Genomic DNA, 21,173 nt, shown 5'->3' on the forward strand with positions numbered 1-21,173 from the left:
CTTTACAAGAACAAATGCATGTCTGATTTGCAATGGTGTGCTCCATGACAGGGGACAAAACCTGGCTATCAGAGACTAGCTCATGGCTAATAATGATATGCTGAATGACATCTGACTGATTAAAGAAACATAGACGTGTATACAAATATCCTTGAAATATTCAGATTGGGGATAAGAGAAATTCTGTGTATTCAAGAAAGAAAGGAGCATTACAGAGGCAATGAGGGGCTGGGATGGTGACTCAGTAAGGTGCCTGCTTATAAGCATAAGGATCCAAGTTAGACTACCCGATACTGACATGGAAGCTGGGTGTGGCAGCCTATGTCTGTGACCCCAAAACTGAGAGGATAGGAACAGGTAGATGGCCAGCCAGCCTAGTCCAGTCAATGAGAGTCAGGTTTGGTGTCAGTATCTATCGCAGTAAGAAGAAAAAGACAGGAAGCATTTGCGGATGGAACAGCAGCATTGACCTCTGGCTTCCACATGTATGTGCAGACACATACATGAAGATGCCCATGTATACCACACAAAGTTACGACTCACCAAAGAAACCTAAGAAATTCAAATTTAAAATTCACTCTAGCTACTACAGTGTTTAATAGAAATGAAGTATTTCAGGACAATTCCAATAATAAAAATGTGCAAATGATTTCAACTTTGTTAGATGCACTCTTTGGCCCCCAAATGCCTTTTAATACTCCATCCTGTGCTGCTGGTAAAACGAAGAGTCACCCCAATTCACCTCCAATATAGCCAAGGGCACGCCAGAAATTACAGAGATCACCCAACATCCTAAACAGAAAGAGAGAATTATAAGAAGAAAAAAATGGAAAAGACCTAGGAGGTCATTCCTTCCGTCTCTGGAGTAGTAGAAGATTAAATAAAGTAACACAGAAAAAAATATGGAAATAAAGCTAAGAAAACTTAAGACTCTCTGATCCTCTAATTTTTAGGGCCCCGTGAAGTTCAAGGATTTATTGTCAACTCGCTGCTTAAGCCACCGTTCATCAAAAGAAAAACATTCCCTGTAGTCTGCATTAGAAATGGAAATAAGAAAGGCTGTGTAAGAAGTTGGGTTGTGTGGTATCAAATGACTTTCTTTCTCTTGCGTTCATGAATTTCTGGTTTGTAACTGTACTTATCCAAAATATTAAAATGACCTTCAGGCCAACCCCTTTACTTAAGAGTGAACAGGGAGAGAAAATGACTGGAAGCTGGCCATTACGGAAATTACTTGCCAGGCATTTTTCTTTGATAGCTGCGGTTTCCCTCATATTCTCATCCTTTTCTGTTGACAAGTTTCCAAGATTTTAATCTTGGATGGGAAATGTTGTCCTATCAGAAAGGGTTTATGTTGTCAGGAGCGGTGCTGTCATGGAATGTAGAATCTTATACGAGAGAGCGTGTTGTCTTGAAAAATAGACCATTGCAAGGAAAGGCATTTAAATGCTTAGTCGGCCCGCTCATAAATCACCTTCAATGTGTTCACATTCTCAGACTACATACTGAAAGCTTTCTTATTCCTTCTATTATAGCGGTGTCATTTGCATTGCTGAACTCGGAGGTTATGTTGGCAATTCCAGATAAACCCTTGCTTGGAGGGTTTATAACTCTGTGATTAAATTCCACCCTGGCTTAGGATTCAAAAGTAAAATTTTTATGAGATTAAAAAAAAAAACCAACTACATCTGATATTTTGAGAAGTGGTCAGAGTCTCAATTTCAGTTTACAAATGGAAGTGAGCGGGCCTAAAGCACACGCCACTAAACAACGCCCCGGGGCTTGTTACGTTTATATGAACACACAGACTTGCTTGGTCGCTGTAAAAGTACATGTTAAAGTATTTAAAATATGGCTTTTTGCTAGGCGTTGTGCTGCTCCCCTCAACGCTCCCCCTTCTTTACTCCCTCTTCTGTTTTGGTTGCTAATTGTGGTTACCACGTAGACAACCTTTCTGCTCCAACACCATCAAAATCTTCTAACATCACTAGGATGGCTGTTCCCTGGCATACGCAAGCATTCAGTCCTCACATTATTATTGTCTTTTATAGATCCCCAAACCAGCATCCCTGCCACCTACCTACCTGGTAAAGTTGTCCTTTAGGGATGAAACACGAAGGAAAAAAAAAACCAATCAGATAATATCAAAGAGAAGGGCAGCTTGGAGGGCATTGAAGGGAATTTGAATTAAAGGTGAAGTTGAATGAGAAAGATGGAGCGCCAAAGTACTGCACACCCAAGGAGAAGAAATTGGTGGAGATTTCAAAGAAGAAAAATGAATTTATCAAAATGTTTGCTGGGTTTGCAAGATCATTCTCTGCTTCTAGAATTGACAGATGGAAGCAGTTGTCTCATGGTTCAGAAATGATGACATCAAAACACTCTTCCACTTCCTCTCCTTAGGTCTTGCGTGCGTGTTTCTTTTCCACCCCTGCCCAGTGGGATTGTGTAGCATTCAGTGGAGAAAAATGTATTTAGAAAGAGTGTGGAAGGAGCTTAAAAGAGCTAGAAATTACAGATATTGTGCTAGTTTGGGGAAAGGAAGAGTGGACAAGTGGGGACCTTGATAAGAGAGTATAATGGTTCATTGTGACTATCAGCTTAACTGGGGGATTAAATTAGCACTTGGCAGTGCTTGTCTGAGAGAGCATTTCCAGACAGGAGTCACATGTCAGATAATACCACATTCTCAGTCACAAATGACAGAGGATGACACAAATGTGGGAAGCACCAATCCATAGGCTGGAGGCCCAGAAAGAACGAAAGTGGCAGAAGGCTGGGTCCACCAGGGCAGGCCATGCCCACCAGTGCAAGCAAAGTCCACCTCGGCAGGCCATGCCCACCAATCAAGCAAAGTATACCAGGGCAGACAAGTTCCACTCTTCCTGGAGGAGTACACCCATTGCTTCTGCCACTGTCCATGAATTCCAGATCCCAGCATCTTCAGCTTCTAAGCCTTTAGAATGGGATTAAAACTGTATTATTGCCTTCAGTTCCCTCCCACCTCGTTCTGGGGCCTCTAGCTACTTGGCTAAAGCAGCAAATTTAGTCTTTGCCTATCTTTCCTGTAAATAGACAGCCATTATTGAACTATTTAGCACCTAAAATACAAAGCAATCCAACAAACCTTCTTTATGATTACATGGCCTTTTATTGGCTTTTCTCTAAAGAACTTGTCTAATATTGCCTTGGAGACTTGTCTAAGGAGGTCTTTTTACATAATGTATGTCAGGGATAGCTAAGCCCAGAAAAGGTGAAGTTAATATAGGAAAATATTTCTTTTAAGAAGTTCTGAAATAATCATATATGAGGATGAACTAGTACTTTGGGTTGCACAGACAATAGGTGTACTGCGTGTATGTGGAGGGAGGTGGGAAGGAGAGAGAACACAAAGAAGATGATTGAGTTTAAGCTGTAAAAAATTATATTGAGGAACTGGAGAGGTAGCCAGTTACAACCTCATACTTCTCTTACAGAAGCCCTGAGCTCTTAACAGCCTTCTCAAATCACCCAGGCCCAGGGGATCTGACTACCTCTTCTGCCCCTTGGTCACCTGCAAGTAACTGCAATCCAATATGAACATATGCACACTTGATTTTTAAAAATATTTCAAACAATTTTTAAGTGTATTGGCAAGCAGAAGTCCAAATTCAAAAAAAAAAAAGGAAGAAATACAATCCAGTTTGTGGAGGAGGAAGAACTCTTCTTTCAAATTAAAAACCTGAACAATTAAGTTGAATGAACTGTATAAACAAGTATGGAACTGAGAGAGCTGTAAGGGTCGGGCATGATTCCTTCCTTTTTGTTTTGTTTTCCATCCTATTTTGAAGCAAGAACAACATGGTTTCCTGTTGTTCGGAACGATAAGACTGGGTTAGTGGAAGCACTGCTGTGGGCATGGGAAGAAGCTGGCTTTCTCTTCACAAGTCATCTTTGGGTGTGCTGTGGCCATTGCACTCCCAAGTAGCCTGAGCTGAAAGACTGCAGGGCATCCCACAGACACACCACCCTTCGCGTTCTGGGAGTGGGATTTCAATGACTGTTTGCTGCTATTGTTATAACTCTATAGCAGTAACCCAGGCCCTTGTCAGTATGACATAAAATTACAGCTACTCATCAAGCATCCTATCAAAAAGCATACATAAGGAGCAAAATGCAAGGAAACAAATGAGAGAGAGTGTGTGTGTGGTGGGGCGGGTGAAAGCTAGACACCAGAAAGTAATAGCCATCCAATTTGATGCCATGCAGCCACTGTTGACTTAACAGGGGCGTTTTGATGAGGCTTTGTGTCTTTGGGCATTGAGGAAACAATGCTTGCAGAAAGCTTTGTGTTTCTTCATCAACACGAGCATAAGACTGAGGGGAAAGGCTCATCTGTCTCATGTATGAATGCATTTATCACTATTTGCTTCTTTCCTGCGACCCCATGAGAATGGCTCAATCCCGTTGCCCTGCCAACCTTTCTCAAGTAGGAGAAGGGTTTGCGTTTGATTGTGCCTGATTGTTAAACTTCCTGTGGAGGCTGACCAAAATAGAAAGTCTATACACCCGCAGCCGCAAATGCCGACAATATGAGCAATTCCGGGAAAGAAAAAAAAAAGACCCAAAAAGCAAAGCTTTCTTAACTAAAAGTGCGTAAACCTCAAAGATTGTGGTTATTAATTTTCCTGTACTATTTGGATGTACCTAAAGACTTATTACTGCACAGAAATTCTACCTGTAACATGGCTGCAAGCCGGAAGTAAACATGGAGCACTTCAGGCTGTCACTTCTCCCTTCTTTCCTGACTAATCAAATTACATGTTTACATCTTGCAGAGACTCCAGGTAAGACTATGTTTGTGCAGTGTGCTAACAACTGGGAATTTTGATGCTCTATGCTCCCAAGGGTCAGATGATTTCAAAAGATCCTTTGGCAAATCCTCCCCTAAATCAAAGAGTGATTTTCACTTATTGGGTGAAGATGGGTTGAGCATCGTCTGGGTGTACAACTGTCCACTGAACTGTAATGGATAGAAAGAGGTGAGAGAGAAGTGGGGATCTCAGGCAAAGATTAATTGGTGGAGTTGGTCCTTGAGATGAACAACTGTGACCCTGAGTTGAGGGAAAGAAATGAACGTCGTTAAAGAAGATCCTTGTTCTCCACGATGAAAGAAGTCACAGAGATGAGTTTAGGGTCGAGTAGGGTGGGGAAAAACATAAAATATGATATTTCATATTTCCTTTATGGATAGTTATTTTGCACTAGTTGCATAGTTGTTGGCTATGACATACATACATACATACATACATACATACATACATACGACAGACATGGTAAGGCAGGGATACAGGGAGAAATATAGATAAAAAAAATACTCTGTAGATCCTAAGGGAAACACTTTTGACCTAAGCAGTCAGAGAAAACAGGAAGATATGACTCCCCCCGCCCGGCCAATTTTAATAATAAGCTTTTCAAATAACAAAAAGACTGAGGAAGAAGATTGACACAGGGGAATGCTGCTTAATGATCTGCTAATGATATTTGCATATCACACTCAATTATAACCTGTGCTTTGTAAGGAAGGAAACTTGCACACATGCCATTTCATTTCATCTTCACAGGCTAGACAATATTGCCATCACTGCACAAATTGAAAACTACATCAAGGAAGGAAAATGACTTTTCAATTGCATAATCTTTCTAAAAGGCAAAACTTGGGCTTGACTCTGAATCTGAATCAAAAGGCTTTAGCTCTAACCCCAACATCAGGCTAGACAGCTCTTTAATAGTCCCTTTTTCAGGAGGGTTGTTTAACTCTTTTCTTTGTTTTTGAAACAAAATACATCATGCAGACCAGAATAGCCTCAAACTCATGATTCTCCTACTTCATTCTCCCCAGTACTGGCATTATAGGCATGAACCACTATACCCAGCATTCACCAACCACTTTCAACCTTGTTTGCCTGGCAAGCTTTTTCTGATTCTGCCAATGCCTTTATATTTGACCAACAATCCAAATATCTTATTTAGGATAATGGCCCTTTGCTTTAAGGCCTTTGTCACTATAAGTCATGTGTCCTGAGGGAATACACTCTCTTCTTTAGATCTCAACAGGTTTCCAACTATCATAGAGATAGCCAGCTCTTCCAGTAAAAGAGCACACTAGAGACCAGTTCTCATGGGGCACAAACTGCATGGTTCGTAAAACCTTTATAGGGAGTGGGAGTTGTGGCTTGGTCATCTATGAATCATAGCACCTAAGAAATCTCATGCAAAGGGAGAATCCAGCTAATGCTAAATAAGACAGCTACACACACAAATGCACAATGAAAGCCAGCAGTTTATGGCAAGTGTCATCTATGATCCTCTTCACCATGTATATAGAGGCAGGTCTCTGACCTGAGCCCAGAGCTGGCTGATTTGGTTGGTTTAGATATGCCTGCCCCTACTAAGCCATGGAATTACAGGCAGGCCACCACACTCACCTGCCTCACATGTACTGGAATGCTGGAGATTAGAACTGTGTTTGGTTCTCACACTGCAGCCATATCCCTAATCTCTGAAGATTCCCCTTTTGAGGGATGATCTACTAAAGCTAAGTGCCGAAGCGCCGGAAGCTGTCTCTCTATCAGGGTCTCTTGTGTTAAATCCATTGACCCACACATGATAACATAACACTTCCGACTCCTTGATTTGATCTGCTTCTCCACACACTTGTTTGTTTTCAGATCCAGCTGGTACTTATTTAACGAATAACCACTTGTGAGATAAAACGCACCAGGCCTAACTTTTCAGCTGAAAAACTGAGGCTCGCTGCTTCTGCGATTTTCTCAAGCCAAGAAGTAGTAGAGACCTGAGTTCACCTGGAGCCTAAGAAGAAAAATTTACATTCTGATGTAAATTTTAGAAGTAACCAACCCTGAGAATTTACAAACCTCTTTCAAAAGAAACTCGGTGTCCACAGAGCCAGAAAGAAAGCCTCTCGGCTGCTCTTCCAGTACCCAAGGGGTGTGAAAGAAAGATGCCACTACCAAGCCAACCTCTGAAATAAAACTAGAAGGTCCCAGAAACATGAGAAAATGAAAGACCCAGAATTAATTTTCTTCCATACATCTAGCATTAATCTCGTAAATGGATTTTATAAGGATTTTATTACACATAACTCTAACTGAAACCCAAGTCAGATTTACAGAAGCTAAAATTTCCATAAAATATAAAAAGTGAATAATTTAGAATATATCTTACTGTACAATAAATATACAGCCGAGACAGGGAGAGACCTATAACCTCACTTTCCTCTTGACATCCACAGAACAGCTTTCTCTGGCAAAAAAAAGTTTGCTGACTCCAGCAATTCAGCCAGAGCACTAACAGGGCAAAGCATTCATTTCCTTTGGTTAAAATGCCTTTCATACCAGAGACAGAGGAGAGAGCTGGCTCCAGAGGTGAGCTATCTGGTGTGCAGCACACATCCGCCACCTAACCTTGAGCAAACGTAGGAAACCTCTTTGGGCCTCAGTTTCCTCCTCTATAAATTGGTCAAGGACTGTTATTGGGATTATGTAAATTAATGCATATAACCTCATTAGATGATTTGGGGCCCAAAGCAAGCGCTTAAATGTTAGTTATCCTGAGCATCGGGGTATCTCCATAGTCATCAAAGCCTGTACAGAATTATTTTCCTGGTCTTCCTTCTGCTGTGCTAAACTCTACTTACAACAAAAGAACTACAGTGATGATCTTTAGAACCAGAGGCAGTAATTCTGAGTGTCCCAGTGATGCTAGCGTCTCTTTTGTTCTCTGATGAAGAAGGCCTACTAAAGAATTAAGTTAGGAAAAAAACTGTACCAGTTATAGGGTATCCACTGTTTAGCAGGTGGTGTTTCTGATTCTCCCAACTCTTAGCCTTTCCAAGGGTGTGAGTTTCACAGCTGAGGAAATGGGATCCCCAGGAAGTCATGCTAGTGGGTGTTCAGAGACAGGGGCGATTTCAGATCAGTCTCAAATACTTGCTATTAGACATAGCATAGACATAGCATAGACATAGACACTTGCACCTTCTATAAGCTAAGTACCATCCCCTCGTTTCCCTGGCTCCCATTAGGCTTGATGTCCACCCCCATTCTGAAATCCTTCCTGTCTTCAGTGCCATGGCTAACTTGAAACTCTGTCCTCCGGCAGGCCTGAGAGCTCGACTTTAGCTTTCCTCGTCGGTGTTCTACTCACTCTGCTCCCTCTTGGAAAATAATTAACTTTAGCTAAGATGTCCTCAGACATTCATATTCTATAGAAGAATAAGCATGTTAGCCAACAATGTCCTAAAATTAAAAATATATGACATATGGTCACAAAGTCATTTCACAAATATGAAATTAAGTTTCCTTAATTTTTCTGAAAGTCAAAAGGTGGTGACTGACAATTAAGGCGTCATTGTGCAGAATGACTCCAAAACTAATCAGACCATACCTCCTCCTTCCTGCCTCCTCCCTTCCCCCTCTCTCCCAGGAGACTGAACTCAGAGTGCCACACTTCTAGCCAAATGCCCCCCAGTCTCTTTTACTCTCTTTTGAATTTTGAGACAGTCTCACTAAATTCCCCAGGCTGCTCTTGAACTTGCTTCCACAGACTACACAAGACTTGAGTTTGCAGTTCTCCTGACTCTCCTGTGATGACAAGCTTGGACCTCCAGGGATACCTGTGCCTTTCTTTTTTTTTTTTTATAAATAAATACTTATTTATTTATTATGTATACAATATTCTGTCTGTGTGTATATCTGTAAGTTAGAAGAGGGCACCAGACCTCATTACAGATGGTTGTGAGCCACCATGTGGTTGCTGGGAATTGAACTCAGGACCTTTGGAAGAGCAGGCAATGCTCTTAAACCACTGAGCCATTTCTCCAGCCCCCTGTGTGCCTTTCTTTTTAACTGTTGAGGGTTCCGTCAAAATTTAAACAGAGGTACAAGGGTCATAGTTGTCCAGGAAACAGAGATGGCAGAGAGAAGATGACCTGTTTTTACAGTCTACACAATCATCCACTTGGGTAGTTTTCAAGCAAAGGTTTTGTGATTGTCCTACAGGGTTTCCTTTTCTACCTCCTTCCCAGTTGTAATAATTAATTCAAACACTAAGCCGTCAAAAACACAGTTTTGTAATGGTGACACCACTACCACCCCGAGAAGAACAACCAGGGCTTCTGAGGATTCCAATCCGTCATGGCAACGTGTGAAGAGAGATGCTCTCTGGAAGGGTGGGAGACGATGAAGGGAGAGGAAACTGGTCGGGGTAGAATCCACAAGAAGACGAAGACAAAAGAAAGCAAAAATTAAACATGAATGATGACATCACCTGGAATTTGTCATAATTTCACAGCTGTTACTGTTTTCTTTCCGGATACTTGCATACAGATGAGAAACAAAAATAAAAAAACATTAAAAACCCACCTTATCCAGAAAGGGCTTAGGGCCTCAAGTCAACCATGCAAACTGAGCTACTCACTAAGAATGTGGTGACAACAGTCATGACTCTGGAGTCTGTGAAAAGGAGCTACTGTCCCAGCTTCTGAGAGACTTCAAGAGATTGATGAATGAGATACTTCATGCTTTATTTATGCAAGATGTGGCACCTACTTGGAATAAGTCTACAAGGATATTTTAATAGGTAACAAAGTTTGCATTGTAAATTTGGACTTTTAATGAATGAATGAATGAATTTGGGCTTCCTGGAAAAGAACAAAAGCAAACTTCACTTTCTAAAGCCCAGGGACCAGCTCCTCCATCTGCAGCCATCTGCAAGATAAACCCAGCTTCATTTCTTTATCTGTCCCCTTCTCACCAGTGGACAGCATAGTGGAGAGCACACTTTCAGAACTCTTAAGACGCCCACACAAAGGTGAGGGATTATGCTGTTGTTATCATAATAGATTACAGACTCTTCCTGGCAAAGGCTGTCAGAAGCCAAAGAAGGCTTCGCCTGGGGGAAGGGAGGGAAGGCATACAGAGTGGTTATTAATTCATTTAGGCTTTGTGCCAATTGAATTCTAGCTGTAGACCATTTCCTGTAATTATGATTCAGCAGTGCCAGGAACAAATATAGCTATCAAGTTCAACACTCGCACAGAGAACAAATTAGTTCATAAAATGTAGTGGATTTTATCTCCAAATTGAAATTTTGGCCTAAGCCAGCGACAGACAGTAAGTCATTTAAGTTTTTCGCAGTGGAGTAATTTCGGTTAGCCGATATTTTTCAAGGTGGGGGGAATAGCCATTAAGAGTAAGGTAAAATGATTAGGAAAAACAACATATTTCTGTATTCCATCCTGACAAGAGTCTTATTTATGATCTTAAGATGGACAGTTGCTTTTAAAGACTATGATTCTGCTTAATCTTGGAGACCAGTAGTCCCAGTTTAACTGGCCTAAAGAATAAGCATGCTTTACAGCCATGAGTTTTATTTGTGTTTAAGATCAGGACCCAGGATATTTTATTGTTGTTGTTGTTTGAGATAGCGTCTCACTAGATAGCCCTAGCACTCCTGTAACTCCCAATGTAGCCCTGAACTCACAGAGACCTGCCTGCCTCTGCCTCCTGATACTGGAACTAAAGTCATGTGCCATCACACCCAGCAAGCCCTGAAATTCTTGAATTTTAGTTTTAAAAAAGTATGTAATTTTATTTCAGAAAGACCAAAGAATCACTGTTGGAGAACAGTTCTGTGAATTCAAACCAGGATCCTGTTCAGACTAGAATGAGAAAAGGAAATGACAGAGGCCAGCCCATGGATTTCTGTGATGGGCATGGTAAGCAATGCCTCCCTTTCAGAGTGCAGCTGATACTTAATAAGCACTGTGGGTCAAGTTTTATGCTAAAGAAATAGATATCCACTTTGTCAAGTGTTTCCATATGTTAAGAGATGTCAAAGGCTGGATATTTTTATGAGTAAAATGCCTTGATTTTTTTTTAAAAATGTAACCACAACATTTAAACTATTACATGAATTGAGCAACACCAGTTTGTGAGTTTTGCTGTTTGTTTTTGTTTTTGCTTTGGTTTTTTTGGAGGCGGAGTCTCGTGTTTCCACGCTGGCCTTGAACTCACTCTGTAGCTGTGGATTACCACATACTTCTGATCCTTCCACCTCTGCCTCCTGGGAGCTGGGATTAAAGACGTACAACGTCATGTTAGCTTTAGATGGTGCTCTGGATCAAAACCAGGGCCTCTGTGTGCTAGTTAATACTCTAGCAGCTAAGCTCCATGGCTAGCCCAAGAAGCCACTTTGATAGCTCTATTCTATGCTAGGATTCCTTGCCGTTTATGGCACATGGCCCTCGGTCATCAGTGGATGGAGGAGAGATGGGTGGACGAGTAAATGAATGGATGCAGGAATGACATGATACCTCCAAAGTTTCTGACCATATCAAACTCCTAGAGCAGAGATCTTCCTACCACTTGAAGTGATTAGTAATGACCATCCTTTGTTTTAAGGAGGAAGAACTGTCCGGCAAGACCACTTGTTCATTGTGGACACGTCCTTCCCTCGATGGTGACATGTTATTTTGTTTCGGGTGACATCGTCTACCTCTCTTTCATGGTGCAGCTCATTGCATTTTTAAAAGACTTTTTTTTCCAGGAGCTAATTGAGCTTTATCTATGTGAGTGTGCTAGAATCTGTCACTGACAGCCTGCAGAAGGCCATTTCTTCAATTGCTCGAAAGAATTAAAGAGTCAGACATGACAAACTGCAGCTCGGAACACCTGGCAGCAAGCCCATTAGCGCTGCCGTGCCAAGACGCACTAATAAATTACTTAGAGAACACAGACTCACTTTATTTCTGTCATGAAACTTGCCACCCTAAAACCAAAGGAAAAAATAAAGTGGATTTTTTTTCCTCCATCATGCTTTGTCAGGGACTGTGCAAACAGAATGCATTATTTATTTTATTTTTATTTATTTACATTTTGTAAAAAATGTAATTGCTGCCAAACCCACTCTGGTCTCTAAAAAACAGCTTCCTTTTGTTTTGTATACAATTTCTAGAAACAAACCTTAGGCTCTCTTTACAGCCCTTCCTCTCTGCCAAGAAGCAACTTTCAACTCTGAGGCAACTATTGCAAATGAGAAAAACAAACTGAGCGTTCTTTCTCAATCCCATTTTATGAACCAGTGCCTATTGGCCTTAGCTTGCTGTGTGTTAACTTAAGAGGTAATTGACTTTTTCTGAAGGGGTGGAGCAAGAGTATCTCATTTGATCAGGATGTCCTTATCAATCATTGATTTAAGGATTAAGGATAAGATGTGAAAAGTGTCTGCTAGTATTCTGGGGATTTGCTCCATTTAGCTTGGATCAAATTCTTCCATAGGCAGAACAACCCAGACAGAATCCAAGTCTTAAACTGGTAAGTTCCCCTCAAATTACCCTTAGGTAATTTTCTGAATTGATTTTTCTACCATCCTCATCCCATTTCTCATCCTCATCTCTGATTATGTGGCCCAGAATTGCCTCAAAGATGTTGGTATTTATCTACATGGTCCTTGGTGGTAATGTGGCTCCTTTTCATAGTGGAACCATAGTGACCGCAGGACAGAATCCTCTGCTGGTTGGTCTAGAGTTGAGTCTTTTAAGGGACAAGAATTATTGGAAAGAGATTGGATACACAAATTAAATTACATTGCTCGTTCCAGGTGATAAGGGATGGGAAACAAATAATTAAAAGGGATTAATGCGGTTTGACTAAGTTAGTCTTGGGGCTCAATTATGAATACAATCGTCAGATACTCTGAAGTCCAATATAAACAACTTTGTACAAATGGTTTTGAGAAATGGAAGACTCATAAGAATCAGTGTATGGCCTCCAAAGATGCCTTTAACACAAAGAAGATACTCACTTGGAGGAAAAATTTCTTATAGCAATTGAAAGCACAGCCTCAGTATTAATTGCCCACATACTGAAAAAAGAAAGCTAATAGAGATGCTGGGCTATAGGAAGGCTCACATGTGAAACTCCAGACCCCGGTCATTTATCACTAGTCATTTAACTGATTCGGTCTCCCTGAATCATGGGGCCAGGAGGTGAATGTGCACAGGACTGTCTAGGCTGACACATCTCTATAGAATCATGGAACTGATGTTCTCAGTCCAGAACTTGACAACACAGAAATCACTGTGAGCACGTCTGGTTTGTGAATTCTCAGTTGCCTGGGTTTGAGGCTGAGATGCAAAGTTCCTTCTGGAACTCTGTTTTTAGAGCCTCGAAGTTCAGAATGTGTGCCCACTTTTTTTTTTTGGTTTTTCGAGACAGGGTTTCTCTGTGGCTTTGGAGCCTGTCCTAGAACTAGCTCTGTAGACCAGGCTGGTCTCGAACTCACAGAGATCCGCCTGCCTCTGCCTCCCGAGTGCTGGGATTAAAGGCGTGCGCCACCACCGCCCGGCTTGTGTGCCCCTTTTTACATATCTCTGTTATGAACAACCTTTTCTGATTACTTTGCTGTTTCTGCAAGGGAGACATCAATCTCTTCCCTAGGCAAAGTTATCCCATGTATTTCCAATGAAATTAAGCCATTTACTCCTTGATACCTGACTCATCTTTTTCTCTACTTGGATGTGCCTTCCCTGGAGAGTGCCAGCTTAACTGTGTGGAATGCCATGAGAAGATCAGAGTCTCCACGCTCCCCCCGTCATGCCAGTGCCCACAGCTCCTCTCAGCGTCACACACTGTCAAGTTTTCTGAAATAGTTCCCTCTAGATACCGTTATTTATACTTTTCTGCTTAATTCAACAGCTTCTTTAGCAAACAAGTAACGTGTGCCTAAGACTCGGGCTGCTCATTGAGACTAAGCATTAATATAAGGTTCAGGTCAGCTAGCATGTATGCATGAGCTGAGCACACTCTAATCACACTAAGAAAGATAAACAATACTAAGATAAATAAATGAGACCTGTGAGAAAGGGAACTGATGTTACTCTGAGCCTGTGCACTACTTTGGAGGTACAGAATAGATCCCTTCATTTCAGAATCCTCTCACAGAAGAGTTACATCTTCTCAAGAAATCTGGTAACCCAACCCAGCATGTTGTTCTCTTCACGTGCCCACAGGGCCTACATCTTCAAAAAATTTAAAGTCCATACCAAAGCTTGATCCTCAGTGCACCCCTTCTATGCCCAAGTTGATAACGTAAATGGGATACAGGACTCAAGAAAAACATTGAATAAAATCAGTTGAGCTATCTGGGTGTGGTGGCTCATGCCTATAATCCCAGCAGCGGGAAGGTTGGAACAAGAGGATGGCTGTGAGCTCAAGGACAGGCTGGGCTTAGGTGGATAGTTCCAGATAAGCCTGTCTCAAAAGAAAAGCAACAAAACTGAAAAAAAAATGCAGTTGGATTGTATTCACAAAATAATTAAAATAAAATGAGAAGAATATCCAAACTTTTTTGTACCTCTTTGCTTAAGATTCATATTCTCTTCTGTGAGAAACATGACAGGAAAATTTTATCCCCCTTGCTTTGAAACTTATAGGCACACAATTCTGGACTGCTACCACTGTTAAATTAGAAGACGGTTCAGAGTTGATCTTCTGTGAATTTCCTCTAGTTGACTTTCCCCTTACAGACTGAGGCATCACTACCTGGAGCTCACTACTATTTATTTCCATTCAGATCTATACCACGCAGAAGCCACAAAAAGCATTATGGAGCATGTGTGTGTGTGAAGTTAGTGAGCACATTCTGTTCGTTGAGGGTGACCATGAACACCATGTAGGTCATGTTTGTCATTGTGTTCAACCACACTGTGGATTCTGGTACAGCTGAAGTTGGAAATCTACCATTCAGTGAGTGAGCAAGCCACCTCATGATAGGCATATAGCAAGCCCTGCATTGTGACTATTTACTTATGACTGTGCATATTATTTGATGAGCATAAATCTGGCAGAAGAAATTAAGTAAGAAAACATGACTAGCAAAGGAGAGGCTCAGAACTTCTCTAAATATTCCTTACCAACTATAACATGTCATCTGCACTATGCTGTTTCTCTCTGTCACTGGGTGACCAGCACGGAGACGTACCATAATTGTACATTAGATATTACATGTAGCTTTCGCTGTAATTCCACTCCATAAAATACACTGCAAATAGAAAATGATCTAGACGAATGTGCAACATTTTCAGAAGTTATTTCTGCTATGATAGTCACTTTATTCTTCCATTTTCAAAGGCTTAAGAGTGTTCACCCAGATACCTGAAATTGAGAGTGCTGTACAATGGGATGCTTAACTCTTATAGCTTTTCACATAAGGTGATATTCGGGGAGTTTTCCTCTTACGTACCCCTTTTAGGGCTTACATAATGCTTTAAAAATGTATTCTGTTACAGTGGACTTTTGTCCTCTGCTTTTAAATATGGTATTCTCTTCCAACCTGAAAATCTAGTGATAAACTCGATATTAAGCAAGACTGTGACAAATCTAGTAGAAAGAGCATAGACTCTGAAGAGACACACGTTTTCTAGTGGTGGCCTGTCCTTTCGCTAACTGTGTCACCATAGGCCTGTAAATGAACTCCTCTGAAATATAATTTCCACTCCTGTGAAGTAAAAATTTTAGTGACAGCCGGGCGATGGTGGCGCACGCCTTTAATCCCAGCACTCGGGAGGCAGAGGCAGGCGGATCTCTGTGAGTTCGAGACCAGCCTGGTCTACTGAGCTAGTTCCAGGACAGGCTCCAAAGCCACAGAGAAACCCTGTCTCGAAAAAAAAAAATTTAGTGACTAGTATAATTGTCCTTAAAGGATATGGGCACTCACTAAACTCTGGTACCTGTGGATATTAGTTCATGTGTGAAGACAGCATGTATTATCTTATGTGGCCAAAGATGTGATTAGATTGAGGGACAGCTTCTCTTGGGTATTGAGTAACTTGTAGATATAATGTTGTATATCCTCACAAAAGGAAAATAGAGGAGCTGAGGACATAGCTTAGTGGTGCAGTGCTTGCATAGCAGGCCCTGGATTTCTGAGAAAGAGGGAGTGGTGGGAGATTGGGAATACACGGAGGAGAAGTCACTGTGACCTCAGAGCACAGAGTGGTGTGATGGGAACACAAGTCACAAAACTCTTGGATCATTCAGATGCTGGAAAAGGTGGGGAAGACATTCTGCTCTGCAGCCTCCAGAGTGACGGTAGACTAGACGCTGACTTCAGACTTGACGAGAACGACATGAAAACACATTTCTATTGTTTCAAGCTATCAAGTTTGTTGTTTGTTATTAGTTTTGTTTTGTTTTTTCGGGGGGGGGGCTAAAGCATAGCAGAAAATGAGCGCATGAATCATTGTACCTCACAGGGTTGAGATAATCATTAGTAAGAATGAGGCTAAACGTCTGGGGAAAACTGAGCACTGAGGAATAGTTTCCTTATTATCATCCTACGATTATGATTCTCACTACTGTTTCTTAACCAAGAGATACACACATAATTGACAGAATACCAATTTATTTTTATTCTTCCGAGAGATCATCAATACACAACTCTCCCTCCCAACAGCCTGGTTCCTGTCTGATGTCCTGTTCTCCCTATTGTGGTTACAGCAGTTATAGGTTGTTTCTGGAAACCGATTAGAAGCCAGCCTCATCTCTATTCAACTTCGTCTGTCATCAGACTTAAAACACAAAGTCTAGCCCTGGGAAGTGATTCAAAATGTTCCCTATTCATATTATAAGATATGAGCTGTATTCGTGTATGTGAATGTGTATGCTTGTGTGTTCCAGTGGGTTCACATATTCACATGCCTACGAATGCTAGATGTCAACTTTGCATGTCATTTCTCAATATCCACCGATCATATTGTTTGATATAATATCTCTCCCTGGGGCTTGGAATTCCCAAATTAGGACAGGCTAGCTGGCCGGCAAGTCTCAGACATCTCCTAGCCCCTCCTCCTCAGCACTGGGATTCCAAATTCGTATCAGCACACTAGCTTTTTCTGTGTGTGCTGGAAGTTCATCCCAACTCTCCAGGCTCACGTGACAGGCACTCCCTCAAAGCAGCTGTTGTTCCTAACACAAGCTGGGTTTTAAACAATGCTGAGGTAGGTTTCAGAGAAAGAAAATGAAAAGAATGGCAGAAGGTCCCAGAGCACAGTCAAGACACATAAAAAGAAGGGGGAAACAAAAGAGCCCTGAAAAGGGATCTTCAATAGTTGTTGTTGCAAGAAAAAAGACCCTGCAGTCATAGTTTGTAGAACCTGGCAGAAGGTCCTGAGTGACAGTCATTCACAGAGGTTTGTTTTCTCTCGTGAGAAAAGTGATGGGTGTATAAAGAGTAAATGATGGTTTTTCATTTATTTGGAAAACAAGGTGGAAAGGTTGCAGAATTGGAGGAAGCTATGCTACGGGTTGTTACCATGATGAGAAATGGTGGTTTATGTTAATGGTCAAAAAGGAGTGTGACCAGATTAAAGAGACATCTCTAAATAAGAAGCCTAGGCTTCAGTGAGGAGCCAGTAACCTGGTGAATGTGAATGTCTGGTCCAGGGTGTATTAGCATGATAAGCTAGATGGGTAACTGACACACACCTCTTACCCCAACTATTCTGGATGCAGAGTCAAGAAGCTTACAAGAGTCAAGAGTTCAAAACCAGCATGAATAGAAGAGCAAGAATCACATTCAAAATTGCAACAACAAAAAGAATGGATGATAATGATGAAGCATTTTACCACGTGTTAACTTAAATTAACAGGGCAATGGAAGTAGAGTAACAGCAGCAAACGGTAAACAATGTGGACCAGGTGTATAAATATGTTTGTCTCTTAAGAAGCCTTTCAGAGCTAGGTAGCGCAGGACTAAGTCAACATTCCCTGGTGCTGGGATAACACTTCTTTGGTCTTCTTTGTCTTCCCCTAAAGGATTCTCTCCCAAAGGTCACCTAGGACCAAATCTCCTCATCCCAGGAAGGAAGGAAGTGGGTGATGCAAAGAGTGCCTTCAATTAGAGAGTGTCCTTAAAAACTGTTCCGTATACACTTAAGTTTCTATCTTATTGAAAATGATGAAAACATAGATATTGTTAGAAAGAGCATCTGTGCAACCAGTGGTTATAGATCCCAGCACTGTTTCTGGTACACATGGAGGTTCCGAAATGCGGGCAACTCCTGCCTTAGCCATGGAATGTAGTAAGGGAAACAAACCCATCTCAGGAGAAATACCCGGGAGGCAGGTGGAAATGTCTCTTAAGTTTACGCTTTTAGGGTAGCAAGGATAAAGATAAAAGTTTATAATCTTTTCTTTCTGCTTCCAGTTGTTCCAAAAGAAGCCTTAGAGACTCTGAAAGTCGCCTGTTTATTCACTCCAGAGGGAAATTTGTTGGCATGGCAATAAAACCAAACCGAAATTACAGTGTTATGATTGTCAAAAAACGAGTAATTCATACGGTTTACAGGTAAGAACCATCTAGGTTTGCGCAATAGCTCTGCCACTAATGCCCATAGGCAGGTCGTATTTTACCTCTGTCAAGCTTTGGAGCCATTTCCTCATTTTGCTTCACAGATTTTGAAGCTATGAACACTCAAAATCTCTTATAGTAACTTCTTTAAAGCATACTCATAGCTCAATGTTTATGCTTTGTCAAGAATATCATTTATTTTCATGATTCTAAAGTTTGAAGATTGAATTTGGGAATTAGATCTCGCCCAAGAATCCATGGTACATGGGAAGCTTGGATATCATATCCTCTGCCTCAGGATGTCATTCGTTATGATCAAGACTGTCCTCAAATTGACTTCATATTCTCAAGAGACTCTTCACTGTATATTCACTAAAAAATTACATATATTCTTTCTGGGAAGGAAAATAAGCAGATCTGTAGAGCTAGCCATCCATAAGTCTAAAAAGACATCAACACCTCGAGGAGGCCCTGGGAGGAACAGAATGTGATGAAGTGACTGAAAGGCCAATGCACACAGGACCATTTGGGGAATCCGGAGAACAGATACACTCAGCAGGGTCTCAGATATAAAACCATGGACCTGAAACATACTTACTTATCAAATAGAACCAAAAGTTGCAGGAAAAGTACCTAAAATGAGGTAGTTCTCCTCATCAAAATTCCAATGACATTTCCACATATGTAGGAAAAAAAATCCTAAAATGCATAAGAAACCACAAATGTCAAAAAATATTCAAGGCAAGCTGGGCAGTGGTGGCGCACGCCTTTAATCCCAGCACTCGGGAGGCAGAGGCAGGCGGATCTCTGGGAGTTCGAGTCCAGCCTGGTCTACAAGAGCTAGTTCCAGGACAGGCTCCAAAACCACAGAGCAACTCTGTCTCGAAAAAAAAAAATATTCAAGGCAATTTTGAGGTACAACAACAAAGCTGGAAGCATAATACTACCTGATTTCAAAGTATGAAACAGAGTCGAACACCAGAGGATCAGCATAAAAGAGACACTTAATGCCAGTGTAACAGGGAGCCTAGAAACAGATTCACCCTTCTGCAGCCAACTCGTCTTTTATAACAGTAGCAAGAATACACATTAGGAAGGAACTGTGCCTTTAATAGATGGTGTAGGGAAAGCTAAGTATCTGTATGTAAAAGGATTAACTTAGAACATTACTTCATGCTAAATATATGCATAAACTCAAATTGCTTAAGCATTCAAAAGAATACGAACTACAAAACTACTAGATGAAAACGTGGTAGAAAAGTCTCTGCAGTCATGGCCTATCAGCACAGGCAATAAAGGAAAAATTACACAAATAGGGCTTCATCAAACCATAACTTTCTTCACAGCAAAGTAAACAGCTAACAGAATGAAGAGAACCTACAAAACAAGATAAAATATTTGCAAATCATGCATTTGAAGCAGGTTAATATTGAAAATATAGAGAGAATTCAAATGAATAATTCTATGCATGGGCTAGTGAGATCCTCTGTGGTTAAGAACGTTTACTGTTCCTGCACAGGACCCAGGTTCCTCTCATAGTAGTAGAGCAGAATGGTGGTAAACACAGCTAGGGTGGCAGAAATCTGGGAAAGGGAGATGGTGGCAATGTGTAGAAAATGGCATGTAAGAATGGTTAAGACATCTGTTGAACAACATCATGACTATAATCAATGATAACATATTGTATTACTAAAATCGCTAAGGAGTAGAGCTTAAGTGGTCTCATCACTGAAGTGGGAACCGCAGCAGATGTGGCTGAACATCATTTAAATATTCAACAATATATACTTACTTTGGGACATATTGTTATACACAACAAATGTATATGCTTTCTTGTGTCAACTATTTTAAATAAAATTAAATGCTTAAAAATTTTAAAAAAAAGGCAACCAGTCATTCACTGAAATATAAGCTACTGAAAAAAATATTTTATAAAATGGGAAAAAAGGAAGTCATCCCTGATATAGTAAAGACTAGGTATGTCAATCAATGTCCTAATTAATAATAAAGCATTTCACTAAGATCAGAAATCTTTTTTAAAAGTACTTATTATTGTCACGGTTATATGTAAATCCTAAGGATTAAAATGTATCAGTAGCTTAAAAAAGCAAGACTTATGATCACTGGAAATGTGACAAAGATATACACAGGTATCTTCTTTATATAAACATACATGATCTAATTTATTTATTGTATTTATATTTTTATTTATTATAATTTGTTTGTACCTAAAAATACCAAGCATATCAAATGAAAAGCTGCCAAACTTACAAGACTTCAGTAATATAGCAAAGCCAAGTTTGAGGGGTGAGAAGAACAATAGTGTGTCTAGAATAAGAGTAGTAATAATTAAAACACATGCAGGAAAGGACATTAGCAATGAAATGACAGGCCTCCATTCTAGGAGAAGAGCGACCTGCCGTTCTTGAGAATGAAGCCTGCTGAGCAGAGTGAGCAGAGTGTGTCCAATCCCTGCCTGTTCACACCGTTTAGCCAGGCTGGGCTACCCAGCACACTAGGAAAAGGCGAAGCTCGGATCACATGTTTAAGTTTATGCTGAGGAGAGGAGCAGTGCAGAGCACTGAGGAGCACCAGCCGCCTGTGTGGGGATGTGAACTGTGTTCTAAGGAACCGCCCTGTGTAGTAATAGGTGCGGCGGGGCTGCATCCCCAGAACCCCGCTGCCCGCAAGGCTAGCTTTATACCCTAAATAATTACACGGACACTGTATTCTTTTAATCACTGCTTGGCTCTTTAGCT

The sequence above is a fragment of the Microtus ochrogaster genome, chromosome 10 (assembly GCF_000317375.1).
Source record: "Microtus ochrogaster isolate Prairie Vole_2 chromosome 10, MicOch1.0, whole genome shotgun sequence".
NCBI classification, from domain to species: Eukaryota; Metazoa; Chordata; class Mammalia; order Rodentia; family Cricetidae; genus Microtus; species Microtus ochrogaster.